Below are 16,846 nucleotides of genomic sequence, written 5' to 3' on the forward strand. Positions count from 1 at the left end.
AACCTGGTGAAGAGCTTATGCTTGAAACATCGATTCTCCTGCACTTCAGACGCTGCTAGAGTGGCTGTGCTTTTCCAGGGCCACACTCTTCGACTGATCTCCAGCATCTGCAGTGCTCACTTTCTCCTGGGGAACCTGGACGCCTAATACAGTTTCCCCTTCCTCACAAGGAGATCAGCCAATGCCAGAAGGTACCTAGTGGAGGTGGTACCACACGCAGGCCTCTCTGCACTTTCCACTCAGAACACTCCAGAGGTAGTCAGGCCATGTACCCCTATCCTGCCTGTCTCCCATTCAACCCTTGAAAGTTGAAACTGAGGAGGGTCAACTTGCCTCTGGCAAGGAGACCATTAACAAGTCTGACCCATCCAGGTACAAGAGTCCCCAGGGTCACTCCATCAAATCTCCAAGACCAACAGCCTCTACTTCTGTGCAGGCTCACTCTATCCCAACTGCTGAACCAGGGAATACACTGAGACATAGTGAGAGGGAGACAAAGAAGCATGGGTAAAAATGGCCTGAATATCACTCTCTGGTTATGCATAGATGTTTCTGATTTGAATGTTCATGTGGCTGTGGCTCTCTCAATGTAGGCGTTAAATGTATTTCAGACCATCTGACAGCACTTCATGGAGAAAGTGAGGACTTCAGATGCTGGAGATCAGAGTTGAGAGTGTGGTGCCGGAAAAACACAGCAGGTCAGGCAGCATCCGAGGAGCAGGAGAATCGACGTTTCAGGCATAAGCTATGAACCAGTGCTTCATGGTCACAAATAAGTCTCAATGGATGCAGAGAGTCTACTACATCATCTGGAAATAGGGAGCTGAATGTAGCGTTGAGTTATGCTGACACCTATGGCTCTCCGCACTCCAAATGTTCAGCCCCCCCTTTGCACAAAGGTGTAGCTGTCAATGAATTATCCACTAGTGTCTGTCCAGGAAGGTACAACATATATACAACAAAGAGTCAATGCTGAATGGCCAGGGGGCACAGAGCGTGTGTAGCCTGTGTGCTCCCTGGTCTTTCACCAATATTCTCTCTCTTTAAAAGGGTTAGCCTCAGCCCCCTCCATTACTAGTCAAATTACTTACCTCCATCTCACTCTCAGTGTAGTTGCAGCCATTTTCTCACCTATTACGCATTTTTTGATTTCCAGCAGAATGGAATATGACAGTGACCATTCCAGCTACAGCCTAAATGAGCCCAAACATTCACATTCCCTTCCAAGTAGCTCACCCTCTTAACTCCACAGCCTTCACATTTTCCCAAGTCCTCACAAGAACCATCCATGTATGTCTGTGATGGCCTATGTTTCCACCCAGGCATGTGAGGAGTCGTTTGAACAGACCTCTCAAATATCAATTCTGATCTCTCTCTGTCTGCACCTTCTCTGTGGCTGAACCACTGATGCACTTTTTATGGTACGATATGTCTGCATAGCATGCAAAACAACACTTTTCACTCTATCTTGGTTCATGTGATAACAGTTAATAAGTCAAATCAAAATCAACTTAGGGGAAGTAGCTGACAGTTAAGTCAGAAATCTTTCCCTGAACCCAGTGGATTTGTGGCTGAGCAAGTGACAACACAAAACTGACAAAACCACTGCCTCCAAGTGTTTTGCAAGATAACTGAGGATTGAAGTCCACAGTTTATGTAATGTTCAGTTTTGATTGACATCATCTCAGTAGTTGCACTGCTGTTTTATGTTCCTGCATTGTTTCCATGCATTGTTAAAACGGTTTACTTCACACAATTAAGTAAATTTCTTTAGATCAAGAATTGACTTTGAATTAGCGAATCAGATGGCACTGACATGCATGTTGCTACATTTTCATTATGTTGTATCCCACGACTTCAAAGCTCTTCCTCCAAATTGATTTTGCCCCCACAAAGATTATCTGATTCCTTCTCCTGCGCTTGTTACAAATGTTTCGGATATGTTTTAATTAAATATGTCCATCTCTGGCAAGGCCAGTATTACATGTCCATCCCAAAATGCCCCTAAAAGGTGTGACTCAGCCACCTTTTGGAATTGCTGCAATCCCTGTAGCTGGTTATAATGCCTAGGTCACAGTGAGATGCTGTACCTGTTTATGTTTTTCTTTAGTGGACTTGTCTGTAATGATTTAGGTAGTTTGCTAGGTCATTGCAGAGGGGAGTACAGCGGCAACAACATTGCTGTGGGCCCAAAGTCACAATTTTGGGAAAGCTCAGCAGTTTTTCTTCCCTGAAGGACATTAATGAAGTCAATAAATTTTCAAAACAATCTGAAACTTCCATGATCATCATTACTCTGTGCAACATTTTATGGCTTATTAATTCATTGAATTTAAATTCCCCCAGCTGCCATATGTGGGATTTGAACTCCTGTCTCCAGATCATTCATTTAAATGTGGGCATTTTGAAAGTGTAACCCATGAACATATGGCATTTCATTGAAATTAATGCAAGCATGATCTGTAGATCCACTCCATCTTTTGTATTTGACAGAAAAACTGGCTAAATGCCAAAGGCAATCCAATACCTGTGCCAACAGGTCCTCCAGATGGTTGATTACAGGCCAGCCAGCCAATTTGGTTCAGGAATTGAACCAGGAGCAGGGGAGCCTGTCAATGAGACTGCGATTATTCTCTTTCTCTTCCAGAAAACCTCGCAACACAATATGCCAATGGTAGTGTTCCCACATGGACAAATCTCAATATGCTTCCCAGCAGACCAAGTGGAAGGTGTCGGGTATTGGCAGATTAAACATCACTAGTAGCCTGACGTGGAATTGGGCACTTGTGAACTTAGATTCATGTCAACTTTCGACTCTGCACTCTTGAATAATAGAAATGGTCCACTATAAATACCAGACAACCAGAAACTCTACATGGATGTTGCAACCACTTGGTTGAGAGGATCTTATTCATGTCTACATTTGACAACTAACTGCCCAAATAAAACGACCAAGAATTATGAAAAAGGACAGTATAGCTGGTAGAAAAGAGTTGAAGGTTTTGTTTTAATTTCATCAGATTTCACCTGGTACAAAAATAAACAGGCCGTAAGAACAGAAAGCTGAAAATTAACTAAATTACCAGACAAATAATGCATGCTCCTCAAAATAGTGGAATATATGAAGGACTAGTTTTTTTTTTATTATCAGCAACAATAATGTAAAACATATAACCCTCTTCTTATGCTTTCTCATTTTCACTTCTTTGATACCTTTGTTTTTATTTCAGCCTTTCCTGTTTGCTTTGAGTGCGCCACATTCCCTACTTGTTTACTCCGAATTGTTTGAGTTCCTGTGTGATTTACTGACTGCAAGTGTAGCAAAAGTTTATTTCAAAACAAAATTATTGTGGCCAGATTTGGTGCATTCTGGGGGTAAGAAACTTGCCTTTGACACAAACTCCTTGAGGAGATAGAGAACACAAGGGAAATGTTCAAGCCCAGAAGGTGAATCATAGTGTCATAGAATTGAGTTTTATGAGATAAAAGGTTGTGAAAATTAAACTTCTAAGTCTTGAAGAGAGTTAAATGAGAAATGATTGAAAATGTTGAACATGATAGTGAAGCATGGAGATTGCAAGTTCAAACTAATAAAAAAATTCGAATTGGTAACAGGAGGAGATTAGTTATAAAATGAACATTCGGCTCATAAAATGGAGTTCTGTTTAGGGTAAAGGAGGCTATAGCCTCCATTCATCTGTGTTAAGGGAACTCAGATCTTGTCAGATAATAACAAGGGAATTTGTTGGCATTGATTTTTCTTTGGAGTCCCTTCTTCCATTTTGAAGAAGACTCACTGGAATCGAAACTCTGCTTCCTTTCCACAGATGTTGCTCGATCTGTCGAATTTCTCCAGCTGTTTTTTTTTACCTTTCTGGTCTTCAGTATCCACAGCTCTTTGTTTCATATTAATTTCATTTCTGTCTTCCTTTCACTGCAATTTTACCGAGCACCAGCTGCTCTCATTCGCTACACCAAACCATGTATGTTTTGCCCCAGACTTCAATAGACTTTAATTGTTTTTACATGATAAGATCAGAGATATCCTAACGCAGATGATCCATGCTTTTACCTTGCCTCACACTACCTGGATATACAACAAACATAGAAAATGCGAGAGAAACTCAGCACGTCTAGAGGCATCTGTGGAGAGAGAAACAAAGTTAACATTTTGAGTCCGATGAGACTGATCTTCAGGAGTTCATCAGTTATATTGGCCTTAAAATGTTAACTCAGTTTCTTACTTCACAGATGCTGCCAAACCTGCTGAGTTTCTCCAGCACTTTTGTCATAGATTTATAGAGTATTAGAATCATTCAGAATGGAAACAGACACGTTGATCCAACCAGTCCATGCCGACCATTATCCCAAACTAAACTAGTCCCACCTGCCTGTTCCTGACCCATATCCTTCCAAACCTTTCTTATTCAAGTACTTATCTCAATGTCTATTAAACATTGTAACGTACTCATATCCACCACTTCCTCAGGAAGTTCATTCCACACACAAATCACTCACTGTAAAAAAGTTGTCCCTCATATCCTTTTTAAATCTTTTTCCTCTCACCTTAAAAATAAGCCCCCAGTTTTGAAATTCCTCACCATAGGGAAAAGGCACTCACCATTCACTTTATTTATAGTCCTCATGGTTTTAAAAACCTCTATAATGTCACCCCTCAACCTCCCACCCTCCTATCTACCTGGATCTGCCCTGTTCTGATATGTGTGTGCACTTTATGCATTGGATACACTTTTTATTTTTATGTCATATTTTCAGCATTACCAATACTTAACTTCTCTATTAGGAATCCATGCCAAGAGTTGACTGAGAAATGGCTTTATGCTAGCAAGATTAGAAAGCTCTTAAACCCATTTGAAAAAAATATCTACAACTTGAACTCTGCCAGCTAAAACAAAGAGTTCTGATCATGTATATATACAACTGTTCCCTCCCAAGAGGCCGTTTTTAATGAAAACAGAACCCAGGTGTCAGCATCCATCTTTTAATAGCATTAATAAGATTCAATGTTAAGCTGATAAAGTGGTTAAGAGATCCAACAGGCCATGTATTTTTCCATTCAGATACACATCAGTCCAGAGTTCTATCCCATCCAGTCTTGAGTCCAAGGGATTGTGAGAGGATAACAGCGAGATCTGCATCATATGCAGTAGAACATTTTTTCACTTCAAGGCTGGATATCAAGGTTTTGCCAGCAACTATCACTGAAATGCTGTATTGGACACTGTGCACTCAGGGACTTGCATCGAGACCATCAACTGGAACGGGCTGCATTCCAGCTCTTTACTTGCTCTAATCATGCCCACCCACTCTAAACCTACCTGCATACTCACGGCATCCCTATCTTGCATTGCTTTGCCTTTCCTGTTGCACTTTGCCCCCATCCCCTCCCCAGCCAAAGATACCACACGCACATTACTTCTGTGTTGCCAAAGGGCATGCAGGCTTATTGACTGGACAAATCAAATTGGCAAGAGTGATACAGAAAACAAATTTGCAGAGTGCATCAGGGATTGCCTCTCGCAGCAGTACATTGCACAACATACCCTGGATCAAGCTATTTTAGATTTAGTGATGAGGGAGGATAAATAATAGATCTCATAGCTGAGGATCCTCCATGGAATAGTGATCACAACATGGTGGAATTCAAATTGAATTTAAGGGAGAGCAGTTTGAGTCTCAAGTCAATGTCTTCCAAATAATTAAGGGCAAAGAGGTTTGAGGAAAGAGGTTCTAAAGTGGGCTAGGATGAGCCATTTTCTTGTTGATTGGCAGGGCAGGTTTGAGGGGTACAGAAGCTGAGTGGCTACACCTATTCTGATACCTTGTGTTCTAATGTTGTCTCCTAAATCTATTCCTCTTAAGGACACCAATACAGCAGTGAAGTCCACTGTGGCTGAGTCAGTCATTCTTAAATGTTTGCATCATAAGATTCTGGATTCAAACTCCCAAGGATTTGATCACAAGCTAGGCTGACGCTCCAAGTTCAGTCCAGATGAAATCTGGAATTTAGGAGGTGCTGTTATTTGCTTAGGTAATTTTAAAATGCGGAAGACCAGCAGAGAAGTTTTGCACCTTGTCCTGGCCACCATCTGTTCCTCAGCAAGCATCACAAAAATGGATTATATGCTCATGTTCACCTTGTTGCTTGTGTCCTACTTTGAGCAAACTGGCTGCCTCATTTCTTGTATTAAAACAGTGACTACACTGTGAAATATTTTGAATGCACATGCAGAGTTTACAGGCATTATTGACGCGGCCAGAACTTATTGTCCGTCTCTAAGTGACCTTTGCAAACGTGATGGTGAGCTGCCTTCTTGAATCACTCTAGTCCATGTGATGTAGGAACTTCCACATTAATTTTACAAAGGGAGTTCCAAGTGGCTGTAAAGTTGGGATATCCTGAGTTTGTGGATGCTCTTTTTCAGTGTACTCAAATATAATAGTTGGCTGCAAAATATATTGGTCCTTTTGTGTTAATATGCATCTGCAATTTCCCTGCACCAACACAAAGGCATGAATAGAGCTGCAGCCATCTTGATAACAAATACTGCAATTTTAATATAATTATGTCTAATATGGAGGAAAAGTTCTGCTAACATTAAGTTTCCAATCAGGATGAAACATATTGTTCTGTCATGGCTTTATCGAATCCCTGAACACCATAATCCTTTCCAAGTTTGGTTCCCTGGCAATGGATACAGAGCTCACAAATATCTGTGAAAGTTCCTTACACATGTTTAATATAATTAAATGTGACTATTAATAATCAGCTACCCAAGGCTGAGACACACATTCCATTCAACATTCAGCCTGCCCATTCATCATATCCATTAAAGGAACTTCTTCCATTTGAAGATGCAGCCAGTTTTTCAAAAAGAGCACATTCAACTTAAGCCAACATTTAAAAGCAAAGGTTGTTTGAAATGACTAATTTTCGGGAAATGGCAAATTCTGCCACCTAGCTTTCCACGCGACATGGAAAATCTGACACACACAGTGACTTCTTTTATATCCAGAGAGAAGACCACAAAATAATTATGTATCAACAAACTGTAAAACTTTAAATAAACCTACAGATTTGGAAGCATTGGACATGTTATTTTTGGCTAAGTGTGAGTTGGTGTTGAGTTTTTTGAATAAGATTTCTGCCTCAACGCCAAGCTGGATTGGACCCCTATCTTACCAAGCGTACCTCATTAACCATCTAACCTGCCCCATTGTCTCCTTCTCATCCTGTTCTATTCTCATTTTACCATGTGCCATTCCAGAAACAACTCTCCACTGCCAAGATATCCCATAATCATCTGCCATTTCTGGTGATGGCAGTATCATCATAAGGCCATTGCAAATCCCAACAAGTACTGTCATTCCGGAACTGATCTGTATGGTTCCTGACATTTTCCTGGGATATGGCAGACAAGGAAATTAGCCATTTTGCTTTGCGGAGAGTGAACTATTTCAATATATGTTATCAATATGGCCACAACTCTATTCATGCCTTTGTGTTGGTGCAGAGAAATTCTAGGTGCACATCCTGGTGGATGGGGTGCTGCATTTACCAGTTCCAGCAATGGTAATCATTGGAAGAATGCCAGTGTGGTCTGAGGTTGCCACCTGGCTCAGTGCAATCTTAGTCACCTGGAGAAATGCACAGCAGTGTAGCAAGAAGGTCAATGATCTTCTCCCATCTATTAGCATAAGCGCCAACATCTTCTCTCACCATGCTCAGAGTGGAGAAATGTTCTCATCATCTCAGTCTTAAATGGTTTACCTCATAAACCGTGAACCCGGTTCTGGATTTATCATCATCAGGAACATCCTTCCTGCATTCACCCAGACTGTTTATGGTAGAATTTTATAGGTTTCTATGAGGTATCCCTCATTCATCTGAACTCCAGCATATATAATCCTAACCAATTCAATATCTCCTCATACATTAATCCTGCAATTCCAGGAATCAATTTGGTAAACCTTTGCTCTATACAAGAACAACACTGTCAGTGGCCAGCAAAGTCATGGCCCCTTCTCAACCTTATATGCCTCTTGCTCTCAGGCCGGGTTTTTTGGGACTATTAGCCAGTTTGCAACTAGAGACATATCAAACACACAACTGATGCTTGCTCCCAGTACCAGCATTTCCATTAGATAAAAGTAAATTATTGCGGATGCTGGAATCTGAAACCAGCTTTGACAAAGGGTCAGTTAGACTCGAAACGTCAGCTCTTTTCTCTCCTTACAGATGCTTCCAGACCTGCTGAGATTTTCCAGCATTTTCTCTTTTGGTTCCAGCATTTCCATTCTCTCCTTTTAGCAGATGATCCAGCTAAAATCATTAGAGACTTGGATAGGGAGAACAGTCAAGGTCTTTTTTCCCCAGGATGGGGGAGACCAAAACTAAAGGGCATAGGTTAAAGGTGAGAGGGGAAAGATTCATAATGGAACTAAGGGACAACATTTTCATGCAGAGGGTGGTGCGTTTATGGAATGAACTGCCAGAGGAAGTGGTGGAGGCTGGTACAAGTACAAAATTTAAAAGGCATCTGGATAGGTAGATGAATAGGAAAGGTTTAAAGGGATATGGGCCAAATGCTGGCAAATGGGACTAGATTAATTTAGGATATCTGGTCGGCATGGATGAGTTGGATCAAAGGGTTTGTTTTCGTGCTGTACATCCCTGTGGTGCTATGATTCTACATCATTTCACCATAACACTGGATTCACCAATCCAGAAGTTGATGTAGAAATTCAAGGTTAACATTCCTGTGTAGTGCTGCTCTGTTCCAGTGCTGTCTATTGGATGACCTCTTAATTTAAGGCTCCAAATATCGGCTTGGCTGGATATGTAAGATCTCATGATGCTATTTTTGATCAAATGCGGGAGATTTTATCCCATGTGCTCTCAGTAATATTTATCTGCCAATTAACATTACAGCAAAAAGCACATTATTTAGTCATTATGGCTTTTCTGCTTGTGGGACTACGTTGTGTGTCGTTGTCTGTTGCTCTTCCTGCATTCTAACAGTGACCACACTTGATAAATTGGCTTCAAAGTACGTTGCAACATCTTTGGTCACAAAAAGTGGCACGTGAACACATCTTTCTTACTTTTTCTTTAAACCACAAAGTCACTCATTGCCTCCTCTGACTCTTTGCTTTACATTTAGGGTTCTATCAACCAATGTAATGACATTATGAAGGGTTTAGTTATGTGACCAAGAAATGACATAGCCCATTATGCAAGTTAAAGTGAAGGTCACCAGTGGGCCGCATGGATCGACTATTGCAAAATAACATCCTGCCATTTCCACTCCAAACATAATTATCATGTTGTGTGAACATTAGAATCATCTTGAACAACAAGGGACACTACTGAAAAACAGTGTTCCTAGTAGTTTCAGTAAATTGAACCCATTTCTCCACCAAAGTCTAATTCAACCAACTGAACCAAGGAATTTCCAAATCAATCATGAAAGAAAAAATAAACGTCCTTCTCAGATGCTCCAGTCTGCAGTGCAGTGACATTGAAATTGCCTGGTAGTATCAGAGACTGATACATGTAGCATGTTACTCTGTAGTAAGGAGCACCACACACTGTTGTGATGAACTATATTCCATGAGCAATATGGAACCTGTCCAGAAGAATTTAAAACATTCTTTTTGTATCCATTCGGCATAGGACACGTGAGCCTAACAATAACACAGGCAAGTCTTTGGAATATTCATAAAATATTCTTTTAAAATCCAGGCATTCAACATTCAATAAAAGAAAAGCTTCTCCACTCATATTCCCATAAAACTGTCAATCAAAAACTGCTACTGAAAGTCCCATCAAATAAAATGTTAACTCTCTTAAAACCTCTTAATCTTGTCTAAGTGAACAGATGGGCATTTTAAAAAAATCAAAGAAAGATAGGTTTTACAAAACCCAAATGTTTATATGAGGAAATCTGTGTTTTCAAGTTTCAGTTGCAACTTTTTGAGACAGAATAGATTCCATACAGTGTGGAAACAGGCCCTTCGGCCCAATCAGTCCACACTGACCCTCCAAAGAGTAACCCATCCAGACCCATTTCCTTCCAACTAATGCACCTAACACTATGAGCAATTTAGCATGGCCAATTCACCTGACCCACACAGCTTTGCACTGTGGAAGGAAACCGGAGCACCCAGAGGAAACCCATGCAGACACGGGGAGATGTGTAAACTCCACACAGACAGTCACCCAAAGCTGGAAGCGAACCTGGGATCCTGGTGCTGTGATGCAGCAGTGCTAACCACTGAGCCACTGTGTCACTGGTGGTGCTTAACTAAAATTGAAATTGAACTGAAAGACAAAACAGAAATGGAAATGGAACAGATGAGAATAGAAAGGAAATTCACTCTTTCAGTTTCTAAAGAAATAAATTCAAACTGAAGTTTGGAAACCAAAGCTTACAGGCTAATTGAGCCTATTTTAATGATACTTAATGATCCCCAAAGCCTGTCCACCATTTATGAGGCATTAGTCAGGAATGTAATGGAATGCTCCTTACTTGCCTGGATGAGTGCAGCTCCAACTACACTCAAAAAGCTTTATACCATCCTGTTTGGTCCCACATCCGCAAACATCCAATCCCTCCACCATGGACACTTGGTAGCAGCAATGTATAATGTCTGCAAGATGTACTTTTGAAATTCATCAAACATGCTTAGACAGGTCTTTCCAAACCCATGACCACTTCCATCTGGATGGAGACGGACAGCAGATATATGGAAGCATCATCATCTCCACATCCCTCACTATTCTGACTTGAAAATATAGAGTTGTTCCTCCATTGTCACTGTTCAAAAAGTCTGGAATTTCTTCCCTAACGGTATTGTTGGTTCACCTCCAGCACATGAACTGCAGCATTTCAAGATGGCAGTTCACCACCACCTTCTCAAGTGCACCTCAGGCAACATTTAAGGGTAACAAAGGGTCGAAGGCAGAGAGTGGTGGTAGATGGTAAATATTCAGCCTGGAGCCCAGTTACAAGTGGAGTTCCGCAGGGATCAGTTCTGGGTCCTCTGCTGTTTGTAATTTTTATTAATGACTTAGATGAGGGAGACGAAGGGTGGGTCAGTAAATTTGGGATGTTGCCAGGGTTGGAGGATTTGAATTATATGGAGAGGCTGAACAGGCTGGGGCTGTTTTCCCTGGAGCGTTAGCGTCTGAGGGGTGATCTAATAGAGGTTTACAAAATTATGAGGGGCATGGATTGGATAAATAAACAAAGTTTTTTTCCCTGGGGTCGGGGAGTCCAGAACTAGAGGGCATAGGTTTAGGGTGAGAGGAGAAAGATATAAAAGAGACCTAAGGGGCAACATTTTCACACAGAGGGTGGTACGAGTACGGAGTGAGCTGCCAGAGGAAGTCCGTGAGGCTGGAACAATTGCAACATTTAAGAGGCAGTTGGATGGGTATATGAATAGGAAGGGTTTGGAGGGATATGGGCCGGGTGCTGGCAGGTGGGACTAGATTGGGTTGGGATATCTGGTCGGCACGGACAGGTTGGACTGAAGGGTCTGTTTCCATGCTGTACATCTCTATGACTCTATCACTCTAAGCTGGCAGCAATAGTTAGTGACTCCCTTTGTTTCCATATAAGCAAGCTGAAGAATAATGCCCAAAATCCAGAAGCTGGGAATAGGTTATAGCAGCTGCTTATAATACTAGTAAATGACATTGGTACAGCTATCACATCCAAACTGAGTTGTGCAGATTATGCAACCATTGTGGTGAAGACCAAGACTGCATAGCTTGGGTAGGTTGCAATTCTGCTGTTGTGTGGAGATAAAGCTATCCCTGAGAAGAAAAAGAGATGAAATTCCTCATGAGAAAGACATAGTTTGAAGGATCTTTTGATTGATTGTGATCACCAAAATCTGAGTGGTCTGCTGAGCCAATTCAAAAGGTCTATCCTATTAGTATTTGTCAAGTAATGTACAAATTTATATTTCTTATTTGACCAATTTGTTTGCTAATTCATGTTTAACACATTAATTCTGGATGTTAGAGAATAGGAGGGATATTATTTAGCATTTGCTTTGTTATTTCCTGCATAATAAAAATACATCTGCTTTAAAACATGGAATCTTGAGAGCTAATTCTTTTAATAAATAACTGAGTTTGTGTTTCTTCCATGAAAATAAAAATAACTGATTTCTACCAAGATCATAATAACTGTCATGCAAAAACAGTTAACAGTCTGCTTTGCCACTGTGTTAGCAACCACCTACTGAGCTGATTTAATTTGTCACTCTTAAAGCTCAGCCAAGTATTCATAATGAGGTCATCTAAAATCAATGGGTTTAAAAATATGACTAATGATCTAAAATATATTTACTGTATATTACATTACATTGAAGAGAGGAAAATCGAAAGCTTGTGAAAAATCAACTTCAGTCTCCTGTGAAATTGATTTTTTTTCTTGAACGTAAGGCTGCATCTATTAAGCATATTCCCACTGATGTCTGCTACGGTCTGCAGGGCAAATCATAGTACAGTCATGTACTAGAAAATTTTATACATTGCAAGTCCTGAGAATTTATGCGCTTTAACTCTTGTACACAATTTTACTGTCAGTGTGGTTTTACAGGATATTGAGGAAAGGCATGTGTAAAAACTGTTCAGTTTTATTTTTCTGCATTTATGATTTTAGGCTGAAATCATGAAGGACTGTTTAAAAAGTGTGCAAGAAGGCTTCAAGGTGATTCAGATGAGTTGAGTCTATGGGCAAACATATGGCAGAAGCAGTAAAACATGAGTAAAAATGCAATTATATATTTTGGCGTGAAAAGCAGAAAGGAAGAGTATGATTTATATGATGATATATTAGAAAGTGCAATATACAAAGTGACCTCAATGAATGTATACATTAATCAATGAAAGTAGACAAGTAGGTGCAGCAAGCAATTATGTCATTGCAAGAGGATTGAGGGATTTGAGTTCAGAAGTGGCAATGCTGTTATACAAGACCTCGTTGACACCAAACCTGCAGTATGACATGCAGGTTTCCCCATCTCAGAAAAATAGGCCACAGAGGGAGCACAGCGGAGGTTCACCAGACTGATACCAAGGATAACAGGACTGTTCCATGAGGAGAAATTGGTTCAGCTGGAGCTGTATTTATTAGAGTTAAAAAGGATGAGAGGGGATCTGATCAAAATGTACATAATTCTAACAGGGCTGGACAGACTAGATGCGGTGAAGATATTTTCCCTGGTTGCAGTGTCTAGAATCAGGGGACACAGACTCAGGCTACAGGTAGGACATTTAGAAAAAAATGAGGAAACCTTATTCAAAGGGTGGTGAACTTGTGGAACTCTCCACCATAGAAGGCTGTGGAGGCCAAGTCATTGAATATATTTGAGAAATAGGTAGATATTTTTTAGATATAAAAGGTATGAAGGGATCTGGGAAGAAAGCAGAAATATGGCAATGAGATTGAGGATCTGTCATGTTTTCATTGAACAGCTTGGATGGTATACTCCTGTGCCTAGTTTGTAGTTTTTATATATTTCTAGAAATTAATGATGGTTGAAGGATTGTCATCCTTTTTAAAAGCAAGTTATCTAGCACTCATTATAAGTGCTGCTCACATTACTGTCTGTTCACAATAGTGGGAAAGCCTAGTTGCAGACGAGGGGTGCATACAAATGGAGATTCAATGGGAAGCAAGTTGCTGATTTGTCTGAGGTATGGTAGCCAGTTATCAATGGCAAAAGTCTTTGGCCAGCCAGCAACTTTGCGATTGGCTCCTAGATAGCCTTATGTGCATGTATGTTTGAGGTAGAAGCCATCAGATCCCTGAGAGAAAAGGGACTGAGCTTTTTCCCCACCATGACAACCACCTCAAGCCTGAAAAAAAGCCAGTTTCTTTCCCCTTCACAGTTGCTGTAAAGTATGGCTCTTCACCAAGCAATCAGAGACTTTATAAATGTGAAATCATCCACCTGTTCCTACTGTAAGCAAGTGAAATGGAAGATCGAAGAGCAACAAGAGCTTAGATTCCAAAGTGTCACCTCAGAGAAAGCTGTAGACAGGGACAAATGGTAGTGTCTTCCCAGTCTTTCCCTCTGCCCAGAGCACCCATGGTGTTTTTCTTGTCTGCACCTGTTTGCATGTGTCCATAGAAGAAATTTATAGCAACATCAGAGTCTTAATTTAAACATTTATAAGTTGAAGGTTCGTAATTATTTGTCTGTGGTTAGAATCTATTGATTTGTAAGAAATAATTATTCTCATAAAGTAAAGAAACCTGGTCTCTGCTTTCTCTTTAGCTGGTTCTAAAGCACAGCTAAATTTGGGAATTATTCATATTTAAAATCGTTAACTTCTGCAACAATCCAGGAATAGCAAGGTTTGTTCTTCAGCATGCTACCCCAGTGGAGTGAAACTTAGCAAAAAATTAAATGCTCTAACTAGAACAGCCAAAAGGGCTGGCAGCATTTAAAATATGAGGAATTATAAAACATGAAACCACAGTAAACAAATCCTGCAACTTATAACTGAAATTAAGGTTATTTTCATAAGATTATTGTCTCCTTTATGCCTTATCAGATGAAATATTTATTAACTGCAAAGCACAACCTCTTGTATGTACTTCCCAAAGGCAAAATAACTTTAAGTGTGAGAATCAGATTCCTAAATTACATTATTTTAGCCAATCCAACATACTGTCAAAGAAATAATTTATTTTGCATGACAAAAAAAAGAGAGCACAGGGAATAAAAACATTGGAAAATTGTAAATGAGTATAAGTTGGTTTTGAAACCCTCTTTTTTTGTGCGATTTAGTGAAATGAACACCTGAAAAGTGGAACAGAGAGTACAATGATTTCAAGCTGAATTTAGATACAGCGAGCTCCAGTGACTATAAGCCAGCTGCAATGAAGTGCTAAAGATTTGACCTTTTCATGTTTGGTAGGTCAGTGCCACCTGGGAGACAGCCTGGCACTTGTTTTGTCAAGACGATTGAAAACAACATTAAAGAAACAATTCAAACAACTTTCAGAGAGCAGAAATGATTTCTAAAACTCATATACACTTTCTGTTAACAACGCAACTGAGGAAAAACTGAATAAAAATTTTTACTCAGAGAGTAGTAGGGGTATCGAATGCCCTGCCTGCAACAGTAGTAGACTCGCCAACTTTAAGGGCATTTAAATGATCATTGGATAGGCATATGGACGAGAATGGAATAGTGTAAATTAGATGAGCTTCAGATTGGTTTCACAGGTCGGGGCAACATCGAGAGCCGAAGGGCCATACTGTGCTGTAGTATTCTATGTTCTAAGTTCTATGTGTAGCTAAGAAAACTTTTACACCTTTTGTCATTTGTTCATAGGACACTTGTGAACCCAATGAGATTTTAGAACCATTGACCGTAGTTTCATTACCACCATTCAACTAGCTGTCAATCCCAGATTCCACTTGCCATGGAGGGATTCGAAACTGTTACTTAGAACATTAGCCTGGTGTTCTGGATTACTGGACCACAAGCTCATCCTCACAGTGGTTTAAATACATATGGGCATCACTAGCAGAAGCAGCATTGATTCTCTGTCCTTGCTTGCCCTCTGAAGATGCCTTTGCATTTTCTTCTTGAACAGTTTGACAGAAATGAAACCATTTGCTAGGCTACTCCAAAGAGCATTTAAGAGATAATCAAGTTGGACTAGAGCTGGATCATAAATAGATCAGATCAGGTGATAAAAAAAATGAAAGAACTGCGAATGTTGGAAATCAGAAACAAAAACAGAAATTGATGGAAATGTTCAGCAGGTCTGGCAACATCTCTGGACAGAAATAAGAGTTAATGGGACCCTTCCTCAGAACTCAAATTTGGTAATGATGGTAGTTTTCTTTCCACCAATGGATATAAACAACTATTTGAATTTTACATTAATCTGGCACTTCAGATACGATTTGCATCTCCAGATTTTTTATTTGAATTTTCAAACTACTGTGATGGGATCATTCATCTGAAAACTGAACAGTTATGACATTTTACCCATATGTATTTAAACCACTGTGGTCCAGTAATCCAGAACACCAGGCTAATGTTCTAAGTAACAGTTTCAAATCCCACCATGGCAAGTGGAATCTGGGATTGACAGCTAGTTGATGGTGGTAATGAAACTATGGTCAATGGTTCTAAAATCGCATTTGGTTCACAAATGTCCTTTAGGGTAGGAAACCTGCCATCCTTATCTGGTCTGGCCTACACATGACTCCAGACTCACAGCAATGTGGTTGACTCTTAACTGTCCTCTGAAATAGCCCACCAAGCTATTCAGTTCAAAGGCTACAAAGATTGGGCAACAAATGCTGGTCTTGCCAACCATGCCCACATCCAGTAAAAGGAATAAAGAATCATCAGGCTTCATGTGAAAATCAACATGCAGTGAATAATTTGGAAAAGATTTAAGAATGGCTTAAGAAAGAGTTTCACAACAATATTTCACAGAAATATGTCAATGTTGTGAAACTTGTAAGTGCTTAGGAAAGAGCTACTAAGATGTTGCCAGGGTTGGAGGATTTGAGAGATAGGGAAAGGCTGAATCAGCTGGGGCTATTTTCACTGGAGCATCCGAGGCTGAGGGGTGACCTTATAGAGGTTCATAAAATCATGAAGGGTATGGATAGGGTAAATAGACAAGGTCTTTTCCCTGGGTTGGGGGTATCCAGAACTGGAAGTCATGGGTTTAGGGTGAGGGGGAATTTTTTAAAAGGAACCTAAGGGGCAATGTTTTCACTCAAAGAGTGGTGTGTGTATGGAATGAGCTGCCAGAGGAAGTGATGG

Source organism: Chiloscyllium plagiosum, chromosome 19 (genome assembly GCF_004010195.1).
Source record: "Chiloscyllium plagiosum isolate BGI_BamShark_2017 chromosome 19, ASM401019v2, whole genome shotgun sequence".
NCBI classification, from domain to species: domain Eukaryota; kingdom Metazoa; phylum Chordata; class Chondrichthyes; order Orectolobiformes; family Hemiscylliidae; genus Chiloscyllium; species Chiloscyllium plagiosum.